Raw genomic sequence first — 26,225 nt, 5'->3', positions numbered from 1 at the left:
TGATGACTGCCTGTCAGGTCACCTTGAGGCTAGGTGACAGATGCACTCTGTAGGAATCGGAAGTGCACCGCTAGGTAGTGGACCCTAGGACTGACTGCTGTGGATTGAACCCTGGGAGGTTCAGGAAGCAGGTCTACTGGATCACTAACACAGATCCCACTGGGAGCTAGAGCATAGATTCCCCAGGGCGCGGAGTCTAAGAGCCAGCAGGTGTTCACCAGAGCCTCTAGTGGTGAGGATGCGCTGCAGTCTGGCTCCAGGTCGCGGCCCCCAGGGTCTCACAGCTCATGCTCGCGGTAGACTACAGGAGAAGAGGAAAGAGGCAGCAGGCTGGAACAACAAGCAAGTAAGAGATAAGCCAAGGTCGGGGCCACAAGCAGACAAGGACAACAGAGTACACGCCAAGGTTCAGGGTCACAGGCAAACAGGGATGGTCAGGGACACGCCAAAGGTCAGGGTCACGAGCAGACAGGAATAGTAGAGAACAGGCCAAAGTCGTTGAACTGGAATCAGACGGAGGAAACACAGCCAGTACACATGAAAGCTAACATACAATGGTTGATGGCTGCTGGCTTGCAGTGCACAGGTTAATATAGGGTTCCCTGATAGGAGCTGGGGTGGAGCCATGCTAGAGGAGAGCTTACAAAAGCAGTCAGGTGAGGGTCAGCTGGTCTCTAGAGATGAACACATGGAGACAGGTATGCTGACAGACAAACTCTATTGCATAACCATGACACTGCCCTTTGAACTGTTGCCCCTTGTGATTGCGTTAGCCTGTGAACCTCTGTCCGGTTAACTGTTGCCCTCATGATTGCAAGCCTGCAACCTATGTCCTGTGAACTGTTGAGGACTGTATAGTAACCCCTGCTGTAACTATCTGCTGTGTATTCTGGTGGAGGGAAAGCTGAACGGCGTGACTGGACACAATACATGGGATTACCCTTTGCACATTGAAATAGTGTAGAGAGAAATCTCATCAATTTTCTAAGTTCAGCCTGATGGTTAAATGTAGAAAAACTACAATTATAAGGCCTCTAGTAAGTTAGTAACAATATATGGACTAGTTCATTTAGATAAACATCACACAAATCTAACAAGGAAAGCAAAACTCAAGAAAACAATTATTTCTGAACAAATTTTTTTTATTTTTAACATAAACAAAACAAACAAAAAATTAAATAAAAAAAAAAATTAAAGTACATTCTCCCCCAACCTGGTGACCAGTCGCTGTAGGGACATATTAATCCCAGCCAACTGGTCACCAAGGTACCGCGTAGCCTCCAGGTGTCTCCTGAGGCTACTCTGGTACCTCTCCAGAGCCACATAGTGACGGAGCTGCCGGCGATTGTGGAGGGCCAAAGATCGACACAGCCTCCGGGTTACTGCAAATTGTCTCTCTTGGACCTCCACAATGCACTGCAGATAATCTGTCACATGTGGCTCTGGAGGGTGGGGGATGTGTGCTAGTTCTGGAGCGGGTGAAGGGTGCACTGGGGAGGAGGCAGCAACAACAATGGGTGTGTCACTGTCCAGGTGGGGGGATGTTGAAGGGTGGAGGAGAACATGCTCTGTAGAAACCACTGGGGACTCGGAAGGACAGTCAGTCCAACCAGACGCGGGCAGGTCCAGGCCTTCGTCCACAGGGTGCAGTTGAAGGGTGAAGACTTCACCTGTGAAGAAAAGAAAATACATTAGATAGATAGATAATACAATACACATGGCTTCTTCACCCTAACATTATATAAAGGCAAAGATCTCCCAGCCCTTGTAGACAATCCTGTAACATCTTGAGATGTTTTCACTTCCATACCAGTTTTCCAATTTTGATATTTAGTGAGATGCACCTAATCAATTTGTGTGTAGGAGATAGTGGTGTCTGTGTCAATTCGCTGCGTCATACCAAGTTTGCAGAGCTGTGCAGGAAGGTGTAGTACTACTTTACTGTACTCTGACCGGGGCGGAGCTGAGTGTCCTCCCCGGCCAGAGTACAAAAGGATTCCCCTCTACACATCGAGCAGTGTAAAGGGGAATCTCCCAAAGATTTTATCGGCTTCGAAAATCTTAAGGTGTAATGGACACCTAAGTGCTACTGCTAACTAATCTACCTCATCCAGACTGACTGACTTTGGCAAATATGGAAGATCAGTTGCACTTGCAGAAAAACATATCAGCTATACCAGCTTTTAACATTACACTCACCAAAGAGAAGCCATTCAAGCCATTGCATTTGGGATGACCTAATAAAAAGTTTAATAAAATATAGCAGGCTACTTTTTAAAGTTGATAATTTTGTAAGGCCACTGATTGTTGAATAAGCCCCACTTCTGTTCTAGGCTAGGTAGGTTACTCACTCCTGGTCTAGGCTAGGAGGTATAACAGGTATAACATCATGAGAAAAGTGTTAATGCATGCATTAGGGGCATGCCAGAGATAGCTGGAGATTCTTTTCTGACACACCCCCTCCAGCCTGCTGTGTTATTTATAATGATTAACAGTGATTGGCTCAGACTGGGAATCTGAACTGCAGCAAGAAGGGGGCATGATCAGGGACATTGAGGAAATATTAACAAGCACAGGTCACGCTAACGGGAAGACTGGAATCAGCTGCAGGGAACTAATATAATTAATAATTCCAGCTAAACCGAAGCCTTGCAGAATAAATCACAAGCTATTCTAGACAAGGTATGCTATCAGCATTTCATATTTAAAATACTATATTTGCCTGGAAAATACAAAAAAAAGTTATACTTACTCCCTGGATCTGCCGCGTCTGGCTGTTCTGCTGCATCCCCAGCAGCCTCTACAGGGCAGGTCTCCTCCACCTCCTGCTCAGCCTCAGTAGCTGTTGATTAATGATAGAAAAGAACATTACAATCTGCAGTGTACAACAATCTCACACATTAGTACAAGAACATTGAAACATGTATGATCACTCAGCAGATACCAGCAAGATTATACTAACTTAATGTGGGCGTTGCTGCCTCAGCCTCCTCCTCAGTCTCCCCCTTTTACTGGATGACACCTATTTATAAAGGAGAAATGATGAACGTTAATAAACGTAAATAAATATACTGTAGTGTAAATAGATCAAATTAATTATCCATTAGCATGGCAATACAGGGCAGGTCACTAACGTTTATCTCTAAGGCAGGGACATGCATTCACCATTTAGAAAAAATCATAAAAAAAAAACAAATACGAGGCACTTACCTGTCCTGGTTCCAGTGGCGCCGGCAAGTGCTAGGTGCACCGCCACTGATCAAGCGCCTCAGTTCAGAGCGGCGACGTTCTGTCAGATTACGTAAGTAACGCAATCGCTTGCGTTACCTGGCAGAGCGTCACAGAGGCTCTACCTGTCACTGCATGAGCGAGAAGCAATGACACTGGAATCAACAATGAAAGGCTGGACAAATGGAAAAGGAACAACTGTATTAGTGTCACTACTACAGTACTTACTGCACGTTGATGACGTGGAGGACTGCTCCTCTGCCCTCTGCCTTCGGCGGCGCTGGGCCTGGAGACGATCTTTAAAAAAAATCAAACACATCATGGTAAATGACTATGTTGCGTTGCATGCTTGACAAAAAAAATGTCCTGCACACAATGCAATGCTGACACCAACCTTGATGAGCCAGCAGCTTTCTTATCTCATCCTCCCCTACTGCTGCTAAGAGCTCCTTCTCATGGGGGAGGAGAGGTACCTGCTTTCCTCTGCACCCCGACTGCCTGCGCTTACGCGCTATGGAACTGCAAAACAAAAAGGGAAGAGAAACGGGTTCCACAATTAAACTACAATTGTAATCTGAAAATGACATCAACACATGAAACACATGTAGAATAAACCCGTAGAATGAAACAATGCAAATGGAATTTTTGGATTAGGCACATTTTTTCATGTAGCACAAGGTTTGCACATTTATTTATTAACCAAATTTATTGTAAGAAAAATGTATGCTTTTTTGGTGCACAATAAATAATAAAAGACAGGATTGGGATTGTGCCGAGTAAATGTCCATTGTGTCCACTCCAGTCCACCTTTCTATTACGCGCTTGTGTGAACAAGCTAAACTAAACATATGGCGGGTCCGCAAGCTGGTTAAGTCCAGCCACCGTAACACTTTATATATATATATATATATATATTTAACTTTTTTATTCTTCAATAACAAAAAATGTAAAACCCAGCGGTGATCTAATGCCACCAATAAAAGCTCTATATGTGGGGGGGAGAAGAGCATAAATTTCATTTGGGTAGTACATCGCAGGAGCGTGCAGTTTAAAGCTGCAAAATAGCAGAATATGGCCTGGTCAGAAAGGGGGCGTAACCTACAGGTGGTCAGGTCAAGTGGAACTTAAAAGCACTTACTGCTCAGTTTAGTGATAACTAACTAAGAACAAATAACGCGCATGGAAATATTCCTCTTAAAATGATCGTGGTGATAATATATAACATGTGCAACTGCAAACTATGTGTAGGCTAGGCACACCTATGCGCAAATTTGTTTTTTCACAGGAGGGAGGATAAATTGAAAATTATTTATTCCTTTTTAAAAAAAAATTTCACTTAACTTTACTGACATGTGATAGCAATAATATATGTTTATGTGTGTGTGTAAAATCAGTGCATTTTTGGAGCTTTTATCATTGTATAAATGACAATGGTCCCGAAATGGCATCAAAAGTGTTCGATGTGTCACAATAAAAATCGCTGATCGTCGCCATTACTAGTAAAAAAAATTGTTAATAAAAATGCCATAAAACTATCCCTATTTTGTAGACGCTATAACTTTTGCACAAACCAATCAATAAGCACTTATTGCAATTTTTGTTACCAAAAATATGTAGAAGAATACATATAGGCCTGAACTGAGGGAAAAATGTGTTTTTTATAGATTTGTTGGGGATACTTATATAGCAAAAAGTAAATAAAAACCGCAGAGGTGATCAAATACCACCAAAAGAAAGCTCTATTTGTGGGAAAAAAAGGATGTCAATTTTGTTTGGGAGCAACGTCACACCACCGCGCAATTGTCAGTTAAAGCGTCACAGTGCCGAATCGCACAAAGTGACACGGTCATTTGGCAGCCATACCTCCGAGGCTGAAGTGGTTAAAATGTAAAAAAAATAAATAATCAGACACGTTACTTACCGTTTTATGTCGCTGAATTTTTTGCGACAGGCAGTCGGGTCTTGCCGATGGCGATAGGTCTCCTCGACCTTCCTGGAGATCTCCTCCCACTTCTCCTGCTTCCAATCCGCAGTGGTTTCCCTGGAGCAGGGGCCACACAGCTGCATCCAGCAAGGAAGCGTTTCCCTTACAAGGACCTGGGACTCAATGTGAGTCCACATAAGGTTACGCTTCCTGCTGGTTGCAGCTTATGTCCCCCTCCTGCGCCCATTTTTGGATGCTGCCTCCATAGAAGGCCCAGGAACTTCCTCCTCTATGCTTTCATGGGTTGCTGCTGGTGCTGCCATTGCCATATTATCTCTTTCTTTCTAAGCCAGACACAGCGTCAAATTTTGCGGCCGCACTTCCGATTGAGAAACGAATGTGAAAGTTTGGTTGGCTGACTGCTGGGGCTGAGTAGCCCAATGAGCATGAACGATGAAGATTCGACACAGAAACGAAAACATGCAAACGTAAATCTTTGGCTTATGATGTCTGTCGAAAGTTAGAAGATTCGATGGAGCAGCTAAACAAACTGTACGATGCTGCTATCGTACATTTCCGGTCAAATGCATCCCGGAAAATTAGACCGGAATGTACGATTGCGACGTCGTTCAGTTTAGCTGCTCCGTCAAATCTACTTTGAACATTCGACAGACACCATACGCCTTTAATGACAGATTCGACCTTAATTAATTTCGATTTTCAGAAGAATGCAAGTTTTTAACGAAAAACAAAATAAAGAAAACCGAATTTCAGGAATAACTAAATAAATTTATTTTTCGGACGAAAACGAAATTCCGAAACGAAATATTTCAGTGTGCACATGTCTAGTATACACCGCAATTAACAAATTACTAATGGGTTCCCCCGTGAGGTTTCTGTTGGAGAGGGGTATACATAGGGTTCCTCAACCGGTTTCGCGGTAAAGAACCACTTCTTCAGGAGGAGTGGTCTAAAAAACAATTGATATATTTACAATAACATAAACAATGCAGCAAACAGGTTTAAAACAAAGTATTACATTCAATAGAAGAGAGAAAAAACTGCACTAATCAACTGTGTCAATAGGGTGGACAAATCCCCAAGTGGCAATAAAGTGGGATAAACACAAAAATAAACAAAAAAGAAGAAAAAATTGCGCTATTTAAAGTCCAAAAAAATATATACACATGTGCAGGTGAAACTACAGGTGCTTCAACAATCAAGGTGAATAATGTGGTCTTCTCAGAAGAATAATGAAGAATGTATGCTTACCAAACAGTAAGCCAAATTAGACAGTTGATGGTCGGTCCTTTATGAAGTGTAGACCTCGCCATCTCCTCAGCATGGGTTAGCAAAAATGCCAATTATTGAGGTGCAAAAAACAAAAACATACATAGCGTGATACCGTCACGGTAAAAAATAAAAACAAAAATAAACCAAGAATAGTGACATTCGTTATGTAAACAGCCAGAGTAAGAAAAAAGGTAAAAATTAGACACCCAGTGGAAAGGATGAAACTAAATGCCCAATCACCAGACAAAGGATCTCCTTACCAGATTTAGGCAAAAAAGAACTTTAAATAGTAAAAACGAAAATCCACCCAGTGGAAAAACAATTCAAGTGGAGCCGTCACCATACAGAGAGCCTCCTTACCAGATGTCAGGTTAGACTGTGCAAGTAGCAACACCAACAGAATGCCGGATTAAGATAGAGGACTTGTATGAGATGCAGATCAATCACTCAGCAAAATAAGGGAAGGAACCCCCGGAGCCATAATGAACGTCAGATGATAACCGAAAAAAGATATATGTGGACCAATAGTGTAATACCGTCAACACCAATTTGTTAGATAAAAAGAGTTACACTTACATACAAACGATAAAAAGCTTGCATAGAATTTTAAGCCGGCATAAGCAAACGCGTCCTGTCCTCCTCAACGAGACAATGTGGTGACGTCAGCACGTACCTCCTCAGACGCATTTCATCACAGCTAACATTGTCAATGGACAAAGACGAGAAGAGAAGAGAAGAGAAGAGAAGAGAAGAGAAGAGAAGAGAAGAGAAGAGAAGAGAAGAGAAGAGAAGAGAAGAGAAGAGAAGAGAAGAGAAGAGAAGAGAAGAGAAGAGAAGAGAAGAGAAGAGGGAGGGTAAAGGGGGGGAAAGGAAAGGGGGGAAGGAGAGAGGGAAAAGAGCAACAAGAGAAAGTAGAAGAGGGAGGGAAAAAGGAGGGAAAGGGGGTAGGGAAGATGGAGGAAGGGGGGAGGACCGCAGCGAGGGAAAGGGAAAGGGGGGCAGGGGAAATAGATAGGGAGGAAGGGGGAGACAAGAGAGGGGGATTATTCCCACCTAGTAGACAATACAACCTTTAAAACCAAAAATGGAAAGAGCTCAAAGATCGTTTGGAGATAATGAATAAGGATATCATTGTTAAAAAGCAAACCAAATTTAGCAAAGACAAAATAACCTTTGCTGAGGGCTATGCCTACTGATGGTCTGGGAGAAATCTGGGCAGGAGGGGTTTTCCCCGGGCCAGTGCTACGAGGAACCCCACCATGGAAGCCGAATCTGATTCGTCCCTATCATCATCCTTTTCCCCCCAAAGTAATATCCATTCGACGGTTACACCAGCAACTAATTCCTCACGGAAAAGACTACACTATGGCGGTGGTACTCCACCAGCCAACCCTAAGAAGGACAAAAAAGGCCCAAAAGTCCCTAAACTGCATGTGCACTTCCTACACCAATTCCAACAGATACTACTACCTCTCTGGAAGGGGCTGTTAGTCACTCTACCTTACACGGCACTAACCCAAAAGTTCTCAACTCGGCCCTTATGACAAATAAATATACTAAGGTCAATGAAGACCAAATTGTTTTAGACCTCAAGAAACAACAGCAGGGGATTCTAGACACATTTGTACTAAAACCCACAAAACCTCCAAACAACATTCCCACCATGACACCAACTTCAACATTATAAACCTCACTCCTTACCGGTTGACCGACGAGGAAACCTTGTTGCTTCAATTAGGTTTAAGTTTCTGCCCCCTGGATGCTCTCAAAGTCACTGAGACCATCAAGGATTTGTACTAATTCACACGCAATCCTACTTTTAGGTTTATTTTCGACACTGATCGCACTAATTTAAATCTAGAGCGTGAGCTCACGGAGCGTACCAGGCACTTCAGTATGGAGGAGTTCCGAGCGCTTCGTGACCTCATGCTCCTTTATGATGAGGGAGCTGTCGAGGACCCTGGCCCTTCTTAGGGTACTCGCCTCCAGAGTACCTCCCGTCAGACTACTCCTCCTCAGAGTACCCCATCTCACATTGTTCCCTCTCAGAGCACTCACTCTACTGCACCTTGCCACACTTCCACCTCCAACAGTGCATCATTACCTAAACCTTTTCGGTTACGTTCACGTAGATTCCCGGACTTAAATACTTGCTCTGAGATCTGGGCATTCCTTCAAGCTACCATCAGAGACCTTAAAAAGCAACACTGGTCTGACTTTCCCTCCAATCTTGATCATAGCCAAACTAAAGCACTTAAATCTCTGCAAAGATGTTCTGACGTTGTCATCAAACAGTCAGATAAAGGCGGCAACATCGTCCTAATGACGCATAATCAATATCAATCCATGTGTTTGACTATTCTTAACAATCACAATTGGTATCAACCCGTTTCTCAATCCCATGTGTCTTTCTTTGCCCAGGAACTCCAGATCCTTTGCACTGAGGCCTTCTTTTCAGGTCTCATTGACAAGGATACTCTCGAGTTCTTGGTCCCCAAATTTCCTCGTGTTCCCACCTTTTATTCCCTCCCCAAAACTCACAAAAATGTCCCTCCAGGGAGACCTATAGTTTCTGGGATAGGCTCCTTAACTGACAACGCAAGCAAATTTTTTGATGCATTTTTGATGCCCCACGTACGCAGCCTTCCTTCATACATCAGGGACACCGCAGACTTTAGAGGGGATCCAGATCCTTCCTGATGCCCTGCTCGTGGCAGTTGATATTAAGGCTCTTTACTCCAGTATCCCCCACGAGCGGGGTGTACGGATGGCTGGATCCTTTCTATTTGAACAAGATACCACTACATGGCCTCTCAACCACTTTATTCTTGCACTATTACAGTTCATCTTGACCAAAAATTATTTTACTTTCAATGACCAGCTGTTCTTGCAGACTCAAGGAGTTGCCATGGGGACATCTTGAGCCCCAGCTTATGCAAATCTTTACCTAGGTGGTTGGGAGAGGTACATCCACTCTGACGATAGGTACGCAGACACACTGTTTGTATATTTATGTATTATATGCATTAAACTTTATATATTTTTTATTATCAATCAATTGTTATTAATTATCAAGTACTGAGATAGTCCAAAACCACTTTTCAGGCATGGACATGCGTAGGTCAGTAGCAGCAATTGCCCTTGCACCCCAACTCCCTCATTCTGTGGGAAAAAAAGGACGCAAATTTCGTTTGGGTACAGCATTGCATGACCACGCAATTACCAGTTAAAGCAGCACAGTGCCAAATTGTAAAATGTGCTCTGGTCATTAAGGGGCCAATTCTTCCAGGGCTGAAGTGGTTAAACTTCCTTCCGTGAAAAAGTTTTATCCCTATTGTGGGGTCACCAGTATGGTATCTGTACATTGAAATCATACCCTCCCTCAAGCATCTCTTCTCCAGAGAGAATAAGTTCAGTGCTCGCAACCTTTCTTCATAACTAATATCCTCCAGACGCTTTATTAACTTTGTTGCCCTTCTTTGTACTCACTCCATTTCCAGTACATCCTTCCTAAGGACTGGTGCCCAGAACTGGACAGCCTACTCTAGGTGCGGCTGGACCAGAGTCTTATAGAGTGGGAGAATTATTGCTTTATCCCTGGAGTTAATCCCCTTTTTAATCCATGCCAATATTCCGTTTGCTTTGTTAGCAGCAGCTTGGCATTGCCTGTATTGCTGAGCCTATCATCTGCTAGGACCCCCAGGTCCTTTTCCATCCTAGATTCCCCCAGCGGTTCATCCCCTAGTGAGTAGATTGCATTCCTATTTTTGCCACCCAAATGCATTATTTTACATTTTTCTACATTAAACCTCATTTGCCATGTGGTTGCCCACCCCATTAGTTTGTTCAGATCTTCTTGCAAGGTTTCAACATCCTGCGAAGAAGTTATTGCCCTGCTTAGCTTAGTGTCATCTGCAAATACAGAGATTGAGCCATTTACCTCATCCTCCAGGTAGTTTATGAACAAATTAAATCTGACTGGTCCCAGCAAAGAACAATGCTTCATGAATCTATGCTGATTACTGCTAATGATACCATTTTCATTACTAAAATCTTGTATATAGTCCCTTATTAACCTCTCCAAGAGCTTGCATTCTATTGATGTTAGGCTAACTGGTCTATAATTCCCAGGGATGTATTTTGGGCCCTTTTTAAATATTGGTGCTACATTAGCTTTTCTCCAATCCGCTGGCACCATTCCGGTCAGTAGACTGTCAGTAAAAATTAGGAATAATGGCCTGGCAATTACTTGACTGAGTTCCCTAAGTACCCTTAGGTGCAAGCCATCTGGTCCCAGTGATTTATTATTGTTAAGTTTCCCAAGTCTATTTCTAATTCTATCCTCTGTTAGCCATGAGGGTGTTTCCTGTGATGTGTCATGAGGACAAACACTGCAGTTTTGGTTACTGAAGTCCCCCCATTCCCTCGTGAAGACTGAGGAGAAAAATACATTCAATACCATCTCCCCTTCTTTTGCACCCAGATGTCCCTCCTCATTCTTTATGGGGCCTATATGGCCTGTCCTCCCTTTTTTACTGTTTATATACTTAAAAAATTTCTTGGGATTTTTTTTGCTCTCCTCCTCTGTGTCTTTCGTATTCTATCTTAGCCGCCCTATTTGCACCCTTACATATCTTGTTGCATTCTTTGTAAAGTCTGAACGCTGATGATGATCCCTCAGCCTTGTATATTTTGAAGGCCTTCTTCTTTGCTTTTATATGCATTTTTACATTAAGCCATCCAGGACTTTTGTTCGCTCTTTTAAATTTATTTCCCAATGGGATGCACTGGCTAATGCCCTTTTTTAATATGCTCTTAAAGCAAACTCATCTCTCCTCCATGTCCTTTGTTGCTAAGATTTTATCCCAATTTATATCTTCTAGCAAGGTTCGTAGTTTAGAGAACTTGGCTCTTTTGAAATTCAGTGTCTTTGTTTTCCCCTTCTGTTTCCTATTTGTGTGATTTATACTGAAGCCAATTGACCTGTGATCACTGTTTCCTAAATTGCCCCACATTTCTACATCCATCAGGTCTGTATTGTTGGTAATCAGTAGATCTAGTAACGCCTTGTTTCTAGTTGGCTCGTCTACCATCTGACCCAAGAAATTGTTCTGCAAGACATTTAGGAACTGGGGAGCCTAATGCGCACGAGCAGACTTTGACGGACTAGGTCCGATGGTCTTTCCAACGGACTTTGTAGCGTAGGTCCACCAGACTTACAAACGAACGGTCTTGGACACACACAATCACTCCAAAAGTCCGGTGGTTTTGAACGTGGTGATGTACAGCACGTACGACGGGACTAGAAAAAGGAAGTTCAAGCCCCAGTATGCCACCCTTTGGGCTCCTTCTGCTAATCTCGTGTTTACCGCGTGTTAGTAGAAGTTTGGTTAGAGACGATTCGTGCTTTTCAGACTTCAGCTTATTTCGCTTGTTTTCTGCGGTTCAGTTTGTGCTTGTGAGGTTTGTATCTGGTTTTCAGTGCGTGTTGGTCAGTTTGTAACCTGTATAGCAGGCCGTTCTGGTCCGCTCGTTTCTGACCTTCAGGTCGCTCTTCATAGGCCTTGCTGTTCTTCAGTGCATTTGTTTAAGTTTGTTTGTTTGACCAGCCGACCGTTTTGAAGCCATGGTGCTGGACGTACTCATTCTCGAGTTCGTGCTGTGTGGGGGCTTGGTGTTAGGGTTCATACTTTGACCCGAGCCCAGTCCATGAACAGGGTGAGGAGGAGTTCATGGATGAAGAATTGGCTGCGCCAGCATGACCAGTTCTCGCAAATGCCTGATGCTGAGAACATTGAGGGACTCCCCTCTTTTTTTATGGCAGATGAAGCCTTCGGTCTTGGCGAGCACCTCATGAGGCCGTTTCCCCAAAGGACCCTCACACCTGAGAGGAGGGTATTTAACTACCGGCTGGCCAGAGCAAGAAGAGTTTTGGAGAATGCCTTCGGGAATATGGCCAGCCGATTCCGTTTGTTTCTCTCAGCCATCAATATGGCGGACTATAAAACAAATCATATCATAATATCTTGTTGTGTACTACATAATTTTTTAAGAAGACATTCACAAACCTATATAACTTCTGTTGGGCCTGAGGCCGGACTTAGTGCAGAATCTGGATACTGGCCGTACTGGCTTGGCCCCCCAAACCGCTGTCAAGTGCGGGACAGATATGTCAATTATTTTAATGGTAGGGGGGCCATTGCAATGCCAGAACATATTTAAACTTTAAAACAATTTTAAAAATGTATTTACGATAAAATCTCTTGTTTTTATTCTTGTTTGCTTTCATTTTTGGCTGTCTCCTAGGTTCTCCTAGTGCACTTGTAGTGCCAAGTGCATTTCCCTTTAGTAAATAAGGCCCTTTATCAGTGTAAACACAAAATGAATTCCTAAACTGGTATTGAGTATTGAAAGAAGAAGCCACACACATTGTTGTCGTTTAAAATTTTTAATGTGCGCACATTCAAACATGTGCATTTTACTTACAAAGTTCAATATGTAATAAAATGTGCTGGTGATGTAACAATGTAAAAGCCAAATTTGGCAGATGCACACAAATTGGGAGTCCAAATGGGTAATGTCAACATGTGCTATCTCCCATCATGGGGGATCAATGGACATGTTTTGTGGGTGCAATCCCTTCCTCTCACAAACTGGCATTATTGAGATCCCCTGATGGCAGATAGCACATGTTGACACACCATGTGCAGCTGCAAAATTTGGCTTTTTCTATTTTAAAACTAGAAAAACATAACAATGTTCACATTTCAAACTGAAATGAAGAACATGATTGATGTTTTAGGGAAAAATGATTATATTCTCCCCAAAACATCAATCATGTTCTTCATTTCCTGTTGCATGCTGTCCAGCTGATTTTTCAGGCTGTCTAGTTGATTGCGCATTGCATCAATGTGGCCATTCCAGACCATTATCTGCTCAATAAGTCTTTGTGCACTGTCTGTGCTAAATGGGTCCACCTCTTGGCCTTCCACAACCAGAACATCACCTAAAATTTGAGAAAAAATATGTATTTAGAAATATGCAGGCATAAATAGATTACCTTAAGCTGGGGTGTCAGACACTCACCTGGCGGGGTGCAAATTTTGCCCACTTCCTCCACCTCTCCTTCCTCAAGATCCTCGGGTGGGCTTGGGCTTGGGCTAATTACCCAATCAGGCTGGTGAGTTTGGGGGGTCCTGGGATCCTCTGACTGTTGTCTGAGTCTTTTCTCCCCTATGAGAATAAAAAAAAAAGGTATACTTAGCACACTGATATTAGAATACAGAAATAGCAATATGAAACCTTGCTTTGAAGTGGTGTACAATTGTCCATTTGTGAAAAGATCCAATTTTAAGACATGATTAAAATTCCCTTTTAACCAAACTGCAATACTTACCTTTTTTGGCCAAGTTTCACAGATGGAGACACCTCAAGTATCCCCTGGAGCCCCTGTGTGGATTACCCTAAAAATATTTCTCTGGTGTCCCACAGTACACTAGCGCTCCTAGAGTCCAGATGTGGAAACAGCTGCTGTGTCCTCTCCTTACATTACACTGAATCGTTTTTTCAAAGCATTCCAGTTTCAAACACATCTACACAACAATATCCTAAACTTCTTTTAATAAGACAAATTATCAAGACCAAAATGTAGGTAGAGCCCTGTACCTTTTCTTGCTAACAACATTTCTTGTACATTTCTTGTAAGTATTTCTTGGCAAACTAACGACATTTAGTTAGAATCATATGTATTTTCAAAAGAACGATATTTATGAACGATCGCATTGTTCAACAGTATAAACGAAAAGCATATATGGATCAGCATGCAAGTTAAGTAGCTCAATAAGAACACACGACTTACACGAAGTACTTACTTTTTTTTAAGCACCTTCTTGATTCTGCGATATTGTTCCTGCTCCCTCATTTTTAGGTCAGACCAGTGCTTTCTCAATTGTTCTTTAGCCCGTTGTATCCCAAATTGCTGCTCCAGAGAGGTAACAACTGAGGACATTATATGGGCCTTCCACAAATTGGGTCTGGTGTACGGACCATTTTTGCCATCATAGTCCTCCCTCCTCAATATAGCCAGCATCTCCACCATTTCTTCAAAGGCCATGTTGGTGGCCTTATATCTCCTCCTGGATCTGGATGTTTGGGGCTCTGGCTTTCCTCCTCGCTAGTTCCTGAGAATGTCTCTGCCATCTTTAACTATATACTCCCACTGCACAACGAACAGAGAAGGGGTGGGGAAACTTCGTCATAAAGAACGTCAGGGGCGGGCGGCGCGGGCAACGCAGGCGGAGCATGACACATGCTCAGTGTATATAAAGTTAGTGCGCTGCCCTACGTATGTTCGAACAGGAGTAGCGAGCGTCATAAATGAAGGTAAGATTTAGACGCGTGTGTGTGCGCGCCCTATATTGGGATGAAGATAATACTGGGAGTTTGGACTGACATTACTGTTTTTCTCTTGTGTATTGTCTTCACAAAAAATAAATCCCTTTAAAGGAGGAAGATTTTTTGAGTCATTTTATTGACCTATATGAAGCTAACCGAAACCTGTGGGAGGTCAAGCACCCCTTGTATTTCAATAAGCAAGGCAGGCAACACTGGGGATACTTCTGGAGTTTGTAAAGACTTGAGTCCCCCAGGCAGACATTAGGTTAGTGGACAATAAAATTGGGATCTTGCGGAATATGTACAGGCGGGAGCACAAGAAGATACAGGAGACCGTCAAATTAGGAGCAGCAGCAGACAAGGTTTATGTCCCCAAGCTGTGGTACTACCCAAAACTGTGTTTTCTGGATGACCAGACAGAAGCCAGGCAATCGCTTTGGACCCTTCCCTCCACCCTTCCCTCCTGCCTTCCCTCCACCCCAGCTGAGGCATCCCAGGAAAAACAGGGCCCTTTCGTCCTTGAAGAAGTGGATGCGAGCCAGGTATACTTTTTGTTTTGTAATTATTGATTGTCTGAATCTTAACGATATAAACTAAAATGTTTGATTTGCTTACAAATATTATTATGTATACATATCACTAGACTGAAGTGCCCAAAAATGTTGTTCAAATATTGGTGAACGGCTAGAAAAATGGTGGGGTCAAAATGATAGCCTTTTCAATTGTTTAAAATTAAATTTGCAAGTCATGAGCTGAAAATTGTGTGTGATTGATGAAGCCAAAAATACTATGTCCCCTTTTTTATACACAGGATGAGCTCAGCCAGGAGGAGGCCGTGCCCAGTGGTAGAGAGGAGGAGGCTGTGCCCAGTGGCAGGCAGGAGGTGGCTGGGCCCAGTAGGAGCCTCACAGAATGCCAGGTGCCTCCCCTCCGCCTTCCCACCAATAGGCCTAGGAAGATGACCAGAATAGAGGAGCAATTACTTGCCCTCATTCAGGAAGCAACCAAAATCATCAGTGACCCCCCCCCCCCCTCCCAATGCTGAAGAGGCCTATGGTACATATTTGGCCACCAAGTTGATGGAACTGGAGAAGGACCAACGCCTCCTCTGTGAGGGGCTTTTTTCTGAGGCCCTTCAGAAGGGGTTGTGGGGCCAGCTTACTAAAACAAGCCATATTTATAATGAAGCCCCTACTCATTCTCCTCCTGCCACAAGTACACCACCAGAGGCACAGCCTCCAAGGAAGGCTGCAGAGAAGAGTGGAGGGAAGGCTGCAGGGCAGCATGGAGTGAAGGCTCTACGGAAGAGTCGAAAGTGATTGCCTGGCTTCATTCTGGTCTGACAGAATACGCAGATTGTACTCCCTATTATTTTGACTCCGCAAGATCCCAATTTTGTTTTCCAATAACTTGATGTGTGCCCTGGTGGACAAAAGGATTCACAAATTCCAAAAGTGTCTCCAGTGTTGCCTTCCTCTTTATTTTGTTAACCAGAATAAATGGCTATTTTCTTTACACAAAAAAATGTTATATGTGTTTTTATTCCAAAAGGACAGTTTGTTTGTGAGTAGGCAGGTACATGTCTAAAAGACTATGGAAGTTATTTACAAAAGGCAAATTCATTTCGCAATACAAGTGCAAACTACAAGTGCAAAGTGCACTTGAAATTGCACTGCAAGTGCACTTGTTGGAAGTGCAGTCGCTGTAAATGTGAGGGGAAGATCTGAAATGAGGGGAAGCTCTGCTGATTTTATCATCCAATCAGGTGCAAGCTAAAATGCTGGGTTTTTTTAGTTTCCTTGCATATGCCCCTCGGATCCACAGCACTTTTGCTAGTAGTGCTAAATGAATTTGCCTTTTGTCTAATTAACAAGGGACACCAACCTCATTAAGGTTTATAAAAAATACAAGATAATAATATTATTGTAGTAACTTGAAAATACAAAAAAAATATAAAATGGAAATCACGAGAATTTTTTAAAATTTTTAAGAAATTGGAAAATATATATTGTTGAAATATAAAATTCTAAAAGATGAGTCTAAAAAGAATTGTAAACATTATTTATGCAGATCTGGCTTTCAAAAACTAGAATATTAGTCATGACATGAGGATACATAATGAAGAAAGAAGTTTGTGAGAACTCTATGTGAATATAAGCAGAAAAACAACTTCATTCTTCTAGCATTATAAAGAAAAAAAGAATTCGCTGTATTAAAAGATCACTGAATTAGCAGCGTGAGGAATGTGCTAGCTTCAATATGAAGGCTAGTTTTACCAGACCGAGTGCTTCCGTCTTGTACTTGCTTCAGAGCATGCGTCATTTTTGGTCCGTACGTTTTGCACGCTAGAAAACCGAGTCCGTCTGACTTTTGGGGAAAAAAAGTCAGCTGGAGCCCACACACCATCGAATTGTGCGACGGAGTCCCGTCCGCCGGACCAAGTCTGCCGGAACGTCCGCTCGTTTGTACGCGGCATTAGACATGCATGGTTCCCTCTACCCAGTCAATATCTGGATAATTAAAATCCCCCATTATGATAACACTTCCCATCCTTGCTGCTAATCCAAATTGTGATAGGAGGTCCGTCCCCTCCTCTCTCAGGCTAGGGGGCCAATAGCATACTCCCAGTATTAATTTCCCCTTAGCTTCATCCCTTTGAAGCTCTACCCATAAGGATTCCACCTCCTCTCTAGCTCCCTTATTGATGTCATATCTCACATTCACTTGTACATTATTCTTGATATATAAGCATACCCCTCCCCCTTTTTTTACCCTCTCTATCCCTGCGATAAAGGGAATACCATTGAATGTTTGCCAGCCAATCATGAGAGCTGTTGAACCAGGTCTCTAAAATTCCCACAAAATCTAAATCCTCCTCGTTCAACAGTATCTCTAGTTTACCCATCTTGTCCGCCAGGCTCCTGGGCTTTGGTGAACATGCCACGTAGTTTAAACTGGTTGCATACTGTCCTTTTATTGGGTGCTCCGAGATTGCCTTAAGCCCCTTTAACACGATCGATCATATAGGGTCCGCCTGTCCATTTTTCAGGCAGACCCAATCGGACCCTCCATTCCCCTCCATAGAGCGGCAGATGTAAACGGACTTGTGTTTGTTTACACCCGCCTATCTCCAATCCAATCCACTTAAAAAAACAGAAGGGGATCCGTCCCCATCAGTCTGGGCGGATCAGATCTGAGGGCCCATAGAGCAGAGCAGGCTGTGTCCCTGTCTGCTCTGCATATGCAGAGTTGACATGGACCTGTCATCTGCCCACTACACTCATTGTTGCCCGCGAACAGTTACCAAATCGCTAAAGTGGCCCTCGCTCCTCAAAAGTCTGGGCACCCCTGAGTTACACCAACAGTTTTTTTTTCCTTTTGGGATAAGTGCCAATCCGTCTGTCAGTGTTAAATGGTCTCTCTCATCCCTGTAACTGCAAGAGAGTATTTAATGTTAAAAAACAACAAACATGCTGGCTGGATCACCAGATGAAAATAGAAGAAAACCTAAAAAAGGAAATACAGCCAACACATCTAAGAATTGGTACTACAATACATGTTTGCTTTTGCGTTTAATACTGATTTACCTGTTTAAAAACTACTAGCATATCAATATAAGAGAACAGATCCTAAAGAGTTCCCCTTGATCCTGTAATTTCATCTAAATCTTATTTGATAAATTCTAACTACCATACTTCATTATGACAGTCCTGGATCTTATCATTACTGTAGCCCATTGGTCAATAAAATGATTCTTGTATACAATTACAGTACTTTGTTGCGCATTTGCTCATTTTTTTTTTTGCCTTTACTGAAGAAAGTAGAGGTTGAAAATATAAGCATTACAAAAGGAAATAACACTGAGCTTTGATAATTCCATCTAAGGCCAGGAAGGATGTGCTTCAGAGTTCAGACCATCCTTGAAAATTTTCAAAGAAAAGACAGTAATATATATTCAAGATTGACTGGACAGAATTTGCTAATGTTCCTCGATGTAGCAGATATTCAATTAGACTCATTTCATCGGTAGTTCTCTTTCTGCTTTAATTGAGTAGAAAAATTAACTCCATGGGCTCTGTAGAAAACAAGTGTAGTGGTAGCCCTGTAGGGGCTTCTAAGTGATGTGGCCCACCTGTCAATCTGCCCAGCCCGGCATCCACTTTCCATTCACCTTTGAGACAATGAACAGTCCATGTGCTTCTTTTGTATTTTTATTGAGGGATTTGAACTTGAATAGGGATAGGAATATATGGGATGCCCAGTAGAACAAGCAATTGGTTCATTGTATATCAATCAGTTGGGACAACTATATACACTTGGCTTACTCCAGTCTCCTCCAGCACATCTCTTGCTTGCAGACTGTCTCTCTCTCTCTCTCTCTCTCTCTTGCACAACACTTAACTTCAAGCACAGCTAGCACATGGTTAGGCCCAACTCTGACTCAGTCAGACCACAGCAAATGCCTTTTGCAGACGGGGACCGCGGGTCTCTTTAATGTAGCAAGAATTAGAAATAGGAAGTCTTTGGTGTTAGCTGTCCTATGGTGGACTACTGCTCCTAGTAAGTCCTCTTCAGGCCCTGCCAGCCCTCCTGGCTGCAGCTGCCTGACTTCACTGCCTGTGACATTGCAATCCTCACTGGCTACACACCCAACTCTGACTGTTTCCTCTCAGTCCTCTCCAGTCATCCCGACTGCACATGTCAGTCACCAGCCCCCCTGGCTGCAAACTGGTGGTTCCCTCCTGAAAACTTGCCCAGCAGTACTAGCTCCTGCTGTCCTCTCTGTCTCCTCTCTGTGCGTCCTGTTTAGACCCTTCATGAGTTCTTGAAGGGATCCGTCCTGCACCTGAGTCCCAGACCCAAGGTCACCCCCCCAGACAGGGAAGCTCCCTCAAAGGCCCCGACTGCCTAGTACTTCATCCTTTGTTCTTCCACCCAACACCTTCTCCCCAGCTGGGCTGACCCTGGGTATTTCAAGGAGGCCTGCCCTCTGCCAATCCTAGTTGGGGATTGGTCAGGGCTCACTGAGACACCCCAGACAGCCCTACCCCTCTTCCCCTCCTCTTCTTCTAGAATCCTCCAGAAGAAAGAGGGAGGTGACAGTGGAGTGATGCTGTATGTGAGTCACATTTAGGCCTGCCTAAATTTACCTGCACTCACAAAAATCCTAACCTCTAGCACCTACCTAAGTAGAGGGTGCTACATTCACCCCCCACCAAAATCCAGCTGGTCTCTCAGCTAGGAAATTTACAAAAATGGCTAAGATAAAATGGAAGGGAGAAAGGGAAACAACTTGGATGGGGAACTGTACAAATAAATTACGTACAAGAATATATATAAACTTCTGGTAGATATTTACATCTGTACAGAGCAAATAAGGCATGTGTAACTAATAAGGCAGGTCCCTGCAGCTAACAATAACACATACATATACACATTTGAGCCAGAGCATCTCTCCCTTGAGATGGATACTCTGCCCGCAGGAAATTCTTGTCTCCACCCGGAGGGGATGGACAGCCATCCCATCACAGAAGAGCCTAATAGAAGACAAAATAACAACATCCTACACTTCAGATCTATCTGTACACGATTTCTGTTGGGGGGGTTAGCATCCTACCAACAGAAATTTCAAGAAATAAATTCAATACAGCACACACATTTATTTTTTTTTTTCTGTCTTGTTCTGTCAGGAGGGTGTTATAACCCGCTAACAGAAACAATAGGGAAGAAAAAAACATGTGGGGAGGAGGAGCTTGATGTGGGCGTCTAGTTGGATCCGACGCTAGCCCTGGGATGCCTGGCACCTCTCCCCCTGTGATCCTGGCTCTGGCGGTAGGCTAGATGTGGATCGTCCACCCCTAGGTCTCCTGCGGGCCCTCCGACCCGTTGCCTTTGACCCATACCTTTCGGACACCCTTAACTGAAGCAAGGCGTCTCCGGGACATGCTTGGAGCAAGTGAGGAGAGCGGCTGCCCAGGTTGCAGGGAGACACGCTGAAGTGAGCCCCTGATGGCGCACTGCAATCCCTCGAGGCTGACGCTGAGATATGCCTTTACCCGGAGTCTGATACCAATATAGAGCTTACGATCCTGCCATCCCGCTACCTATTTGCCATTCGCACCAGGGAGGTGTCAGGGACATTACTGGTGGGGTAGCGGAGGACCGCAAAGCTGAAAACAATTCCCCAGATGAGTGAGAGGCTGGTAAGAACGCTCAAATCCGGCTGAGGGGGTAAGTATGTCACACTAAATGCATACAGCAGGACCCCTCATCCAGTGGTCCCGAGAAGAAACATGAAGATTGACAGGTAGCTTTGTCTTTCTTATTTCACTCTGATCAGCTTAAAAGAACTCTGATTTTTGACTATCGTTTGGGAAGTTTGATTATCTTTTGACTATCGTTTGGGAAGTTGCACACAGCACTTTCTGCACATGTTGATGGTTGCTCATAGAGCTAAGATAACCTGTGACAGACCTAGCCGGGAGAGAGACTTTTGGAGGGGACTGTATGCTAGCCTCTTGCCGATCGATCGGGGGCCCTTGCATTTGGGGGAACGGTGCTCTTTGTGAGCTGTATGCCTGGGGACCCTTGAGGTGGTGTTACTGTGGATTCGGGTCCTGGTCCCCCAGGACACACAGACTCTGGGGACCCTGGATTTGCCATATTGGAATAGTGGCTGATTCATAATGCTGGGACAGATACTGTTAGGAGATGCTAATGTAAATTCCAACACCTGTCTGTCTATTGTCTGCTAAAATGTGTATTGTAAATAAGTCTACTATGGGATCTAAGAGTCATTAGATCCCCATTGTTATTTGTGTTAATTAACTCTGCTATTGTGTGAAGAAGAGTCTATGTTGATTGTGATAATGTTGATTGGATTTTCTGAACTGTCATGTCTGAGTCATCTAGGCTGTCTAAAGAGATTAGTTAATTAGCTCATGTTAATTAGGTTAATTAGGTTAATTAGGTTAATTAGGTTACAGCTGTATTGTTACAGTAATATGAGCAGGAGGTCTGCATCTCCACTTTTAGTGTATAAAAGCCTGTATTTTGCAATAAAGAGAGATTCCTGTTTGATCTTACATACAGCCTGCCTGGTGTTTGTTCTGAGCTATCACAACTAGGTTAGAACGGCACATAGCTGTAATTCTAATCCCGGAGCATTGGATGACCGAACCATCAGACGTTGCAATCTGATTCAATAGCTGCAGAGGAGTGTCGGGAGAGTGGAACCGAGCGAGCAAGGTGCTCGTTACATAACCTAAGACAGCTTATAGGCGGACGCGCCCAACTAGAGTTTACTGGATTACGTGACCTGAATTCATTTTACTTCTTATGTTTATATCTGTTTCAGCCTACCTTGCCGCTAAACGTACAGAGTCTATGTGTACTTTTCCCCCACTAGGAACTTTTACAAATATTTACACCTTACAGGGGTAAAAAAAAAAAAAAAAAACACACCTATAATATATGGGCACATGGAAACCTGTTGCGCTGGTCGTATATGGGTACAGGAACTGAGTCCAAGAGGCCCTGTGGTATAGAGCAGATTAACCCTTAAGCCTGTTGTCCACAATACCGCTGTGGCAAGTCGCTCATGGAGTCTGCTACGCGGCCCTTAAAACTAAGTGTGTAGTTAGACTGGACAGTGGGACCGCAGCGTGACTTCTGAAGAGACCTGAATGACCCATTGAACAACTTGGGTCCAGTCTGTATATACAAGATTGGTGTCCAAGAGTTTAAATGGCATAGTGAAGAAGGATTTTACTGGGACTTTTAGGATACCCCTCACAAAGTCCATTAAGGGTATATAACCTATACAACCAACGATATTCGTATAACCCTTCTAGAGACTAATAAGCGTGACCCCCTACTGTAACTAGAGACCCCCGGGTGGTTTGGATTTACATCATACCGCCCTACATGCAGTACACTTAGTAAGCGCCTTTAGAGTAGGGTTCCACAGGGGAGACTACAGGGGAGACTACAGCCCTGATGGTATTGGATGGATAGTGGGTGGAAGGGACTAAAAGTGGGGGAGTATAATCCAGGACAACCTTGAGCAACCCTGTGAAATTAGGTCCCTACCCGAAGCTTAATAGAGAGGGTGAAGGGAAAAAAAATGAAGGGAAAGTCAGGGAAGGGGGCCACAGCTAATACAGCCAACACCACCAGAACAAGCGTAAGCCCGGGCGCCATTAGGAAATACATGGTCCAGGATAGTGGCAAAGAGAGCCCGGGAAAGGTTACCGGGTCTAAAAGTAAAACCCCTGAGAGCTTACCCAAAATTAGCATGAGAAGAAAGCTGGCCGAGATGGATACCCACATCGCAAGTACCGAGATAACAGAAGAAGCAACCAACGGACCCCCCAGCAAAACAAACAAACGCCAACAAAGATCGAGATGGCAGAAATGTTTGCAAGGCTGGAGACATCGATTAAAGGAGAAATTGAAACAGTACGTGAAGATATGAGCCATATTTTAAAAAGAGTTGAAGAGGTTGAAACAACGATAGATAGGCAAGGAACAGAGATAAAAAATCTCAAACATCAGATGGAAGAGATCCAGAGAGAACAGAGAAACCTACGGTACAGACTGGAAGACCAGGAGAACCGTAACAGGAGGAAAAACCTACAGATTAGAGGCCTTCCAGAGACACAGGGTGTAAAAGAGAAGAAAAAATAGACCAAATCTTTGGAGGCCTATTAAATCCACTTGATAACAGATCTAGAATTAAACTGGATAGAGCTCATAGGATAAGAAAGCCGGTTGAGATTAGTGAGGATGCTCCACGGGACGTTATTGTAAGATTCCATAACTATCAGGACAAGGAGCAGATTAAGTCCAGCATGAAAAAGAATCAACCAGTGAAGTACGGAGAGACAAACCTGCAGATTTTTCCAGATTTAGCAGTAGAGACGTTATCCAGGAGAAGAGTCCTCAAACCACTATTGGCTCAACTTAAAATCTACGATGTTCAATATTCTTGGGGTTTCCCAGCTTGCCTGATCGGGCGCAAAGAGGGGCGCTCAGTGACATTGAGATTCCCTGAAGAGACGCAGAAATTCTGCCATTGCCTAGATGTGACACTAGTGGAAATCCCGGGATGGTGGGAAAGAACAGTAAATCAAGACATTATAGAGGAAACACCTACCTGGAAACCAGTCTTTAAAATGAAAGGCTCATAAACAAAGAATAACGAGTTATAATGAGACTTACTTAAATCTAAGTACCGGGCTATGTAATATAACGAGTATAGGGGTGGAGGGGTGGGTATGGGGGCTGGGTGGGGGGTTGGGGGGATGGGGGGGTAGGTGGGGGGCTGGGCATGGTAATATCTTAAGCCCAGGGGAGGTTATAGGATCCTAGGATTGCACCTGAGCTCAACCTCTAGGGGTATAACCGAGGGGCCAGGTGGCGCCAGTGGGGCCACGGTTAATGGGGCCATGGGATGGTCTGTTACCCCCAAGTGGGGGGGAGGGGGGGTGGGGTGTCTGGGGTGAGGGTAGGGTAAGGGTGAGGGAGAGACGTAGGTGGGAGGGGGGTAAGGGGAGGGACCTGTATATACCCCAATGTTCCCCGCTTCTCAGTTCCGTAAGGATATTTAAAGCCCCTACCATGGCACAAATAACAAGATGACCGGTATAAACTTAATTACATATAATGTAAGGGGTCTCAACTCTCCCATAAAATGTGCGAACATAATGGGCGAATTGAAACTCCTTAAAGCAGAGGTGGTCTTCTTACTGGAGACGCACCTTTATCTGGGTAAAAGCCAGAGAATTTTCTCTAGAGACTACCCGACGTGGGTTTATGGGGACTCCCCAACTAGGGGAGCAAAAAGAGTTTCGATCGGTTTCGCAAAAGATGTTAGGTTTACGTTGGAGGAGAGAGTGACTGACCCAGAGGGACGTTTTCTGTTCCTAAGGGGTAATCTTAATGGGGTGGAATGCTCATTAGCAAACGTTTATGGCCCGAACATTAACCCTGGCAGGTACCTACTGGGAATTCTCTCAAAGTTTGAGGGCTTTAAGAGGGGGAGGGCCATTATAGCAGGAGATTTTAATATATGTCTTGAGCCAGGTAAAGATAGTACGTCGTGTGCCAGGGGGACTGGAGGGATATGGATGAATAAACTTAAAAAAAAGCTGCGCCAATGCCAATTGGTAGATGTCTGGAGGATGCAACATCCCAATGTAAGAGACTATTCCTTCTACTCCCCCGTACACGCGACAAACTCTAGACTAGATTTCTTTCTTGTAGAGCACTGGCACATTGAGGAGGTGGAGAGTACAAATATAGGGTCAATGACGTTCTCCGACCATGCACCCGTGAGCTTACAGTGGAAATTAGGTAAACGTAAACATTTTTGTAACAGCTGGCGATTAAACGAGGACCTTCTCCATGATATAGATATTGATAAGCGTATTAAAGAATTAGAATTCTATTTCAAAACTAATACCTCAGGTGAGACATCAGAAGCTGTAGTTTGGGAGGCCCACAAAGCATATATTAGAGGTACAGTATTATCATGATGCTGGGATCGGAAAAAAAAAGAAGGCAGGTCAGGGATAAACTTGCCTTGCAGGATGAAATCCATGATCTAGAACAACAGCATAAGCTAACGGGGGATGGAGAGATACTGGCGGGCTTATATAGGAGTAGAGAGGCTATGCGGGAGCTAATTGAACAAGAAAACCGAAAGGTATACAACCTCGTAAAAAAAGAAAGATACATAGGGAGGTAACAGACCTAGACTCCTGGCTAAAGTTTTAAGCAAAAAGAAAAATAATATATTTATCAACAAAATAAAAACTAAAACAGGCGAGATCGCCTATAAAGATATAGATATTTCCAGCAATGAGGGACTGGTTTAACAAAATTAACGAGATTTATAGTTTAGAATACTTAAGGTTTAGTGAAGGGATGAAAATGGTGGCCTTTGAAACAAAGTGGAGAGTATGGGTAGAATTTAAGGAATCCCTAAGAGCCATCGAGTTATGGACTACCTAGATTAGATTAGAGACCGAGTTGTCTCTTCACGGAAAGGAGTTCAGGGAAGCAGAAATAGATGCAGATGAGAGGAGTCCAGAGGGGAAGGGGGGGGAACAGGCAGGATATGGTCTCGGGGAAGGGGGAGGGGGGATGGATGAGGGGGAGGGGGGAATAGGAGGTGGGATTTAATTGGAAATATGTATAATAAATACCACTTGGATGATTCCTGACGTGTTAACTTATGGACTTAAACTGCCACGATGATGTGACTAAAGAATGGGAAGAATTTGAATTTTTAATAATTGAAAATATACTCCCGGGGAAAATATCTTGCTGATGTGGCAAAAGAAAAAAAAAAAAAAAAAAAGTGAAGAAAAAAACATGTATA

General features: G+C 43.6%; 1 long non-coding RNA gene across 1 annotated transcript in view; it reads left to right on the top strand.

Annotated features, from left to right (window-relative positions):
* The first annotated feature begins 2,280 nt into the window (after positions 1–2,280).
* The window catches only part of LOC141147767 (uncharacterized), a 41,874-nt gene continuing 17,929 nt past the window's right edge, over positions 2,281–26,225 (top strand). Inside the window, exon 1 of the long non-coding RNA XR_012245128.1 lies at positions 2,281–2,682. This is a non-coding gene — a long non-coding RNA (uncharacterized lncRNA). The remainder of the gene's footprint in view (positions 2,683–26,225) is intronic.

This window comes from Aquarana catesbeiana, linkage group LG06, assembly GCF_042186555.1.
Source record: "Aquarana catesbeiana isolate 2022-GZ linkage group LG06, ASM4218655v1, whole genome shotgun sequence".
NCBI lineage: Eukaryota > Metazoa > Chordata > Amphibia > Anura > Ranidae > Aquarana > Aquarana catesbeiana.
Note: the sequence above shows the minus strand (reverse complement) of the source record. Positions and strands in the feature narration are given on the sequence as shown.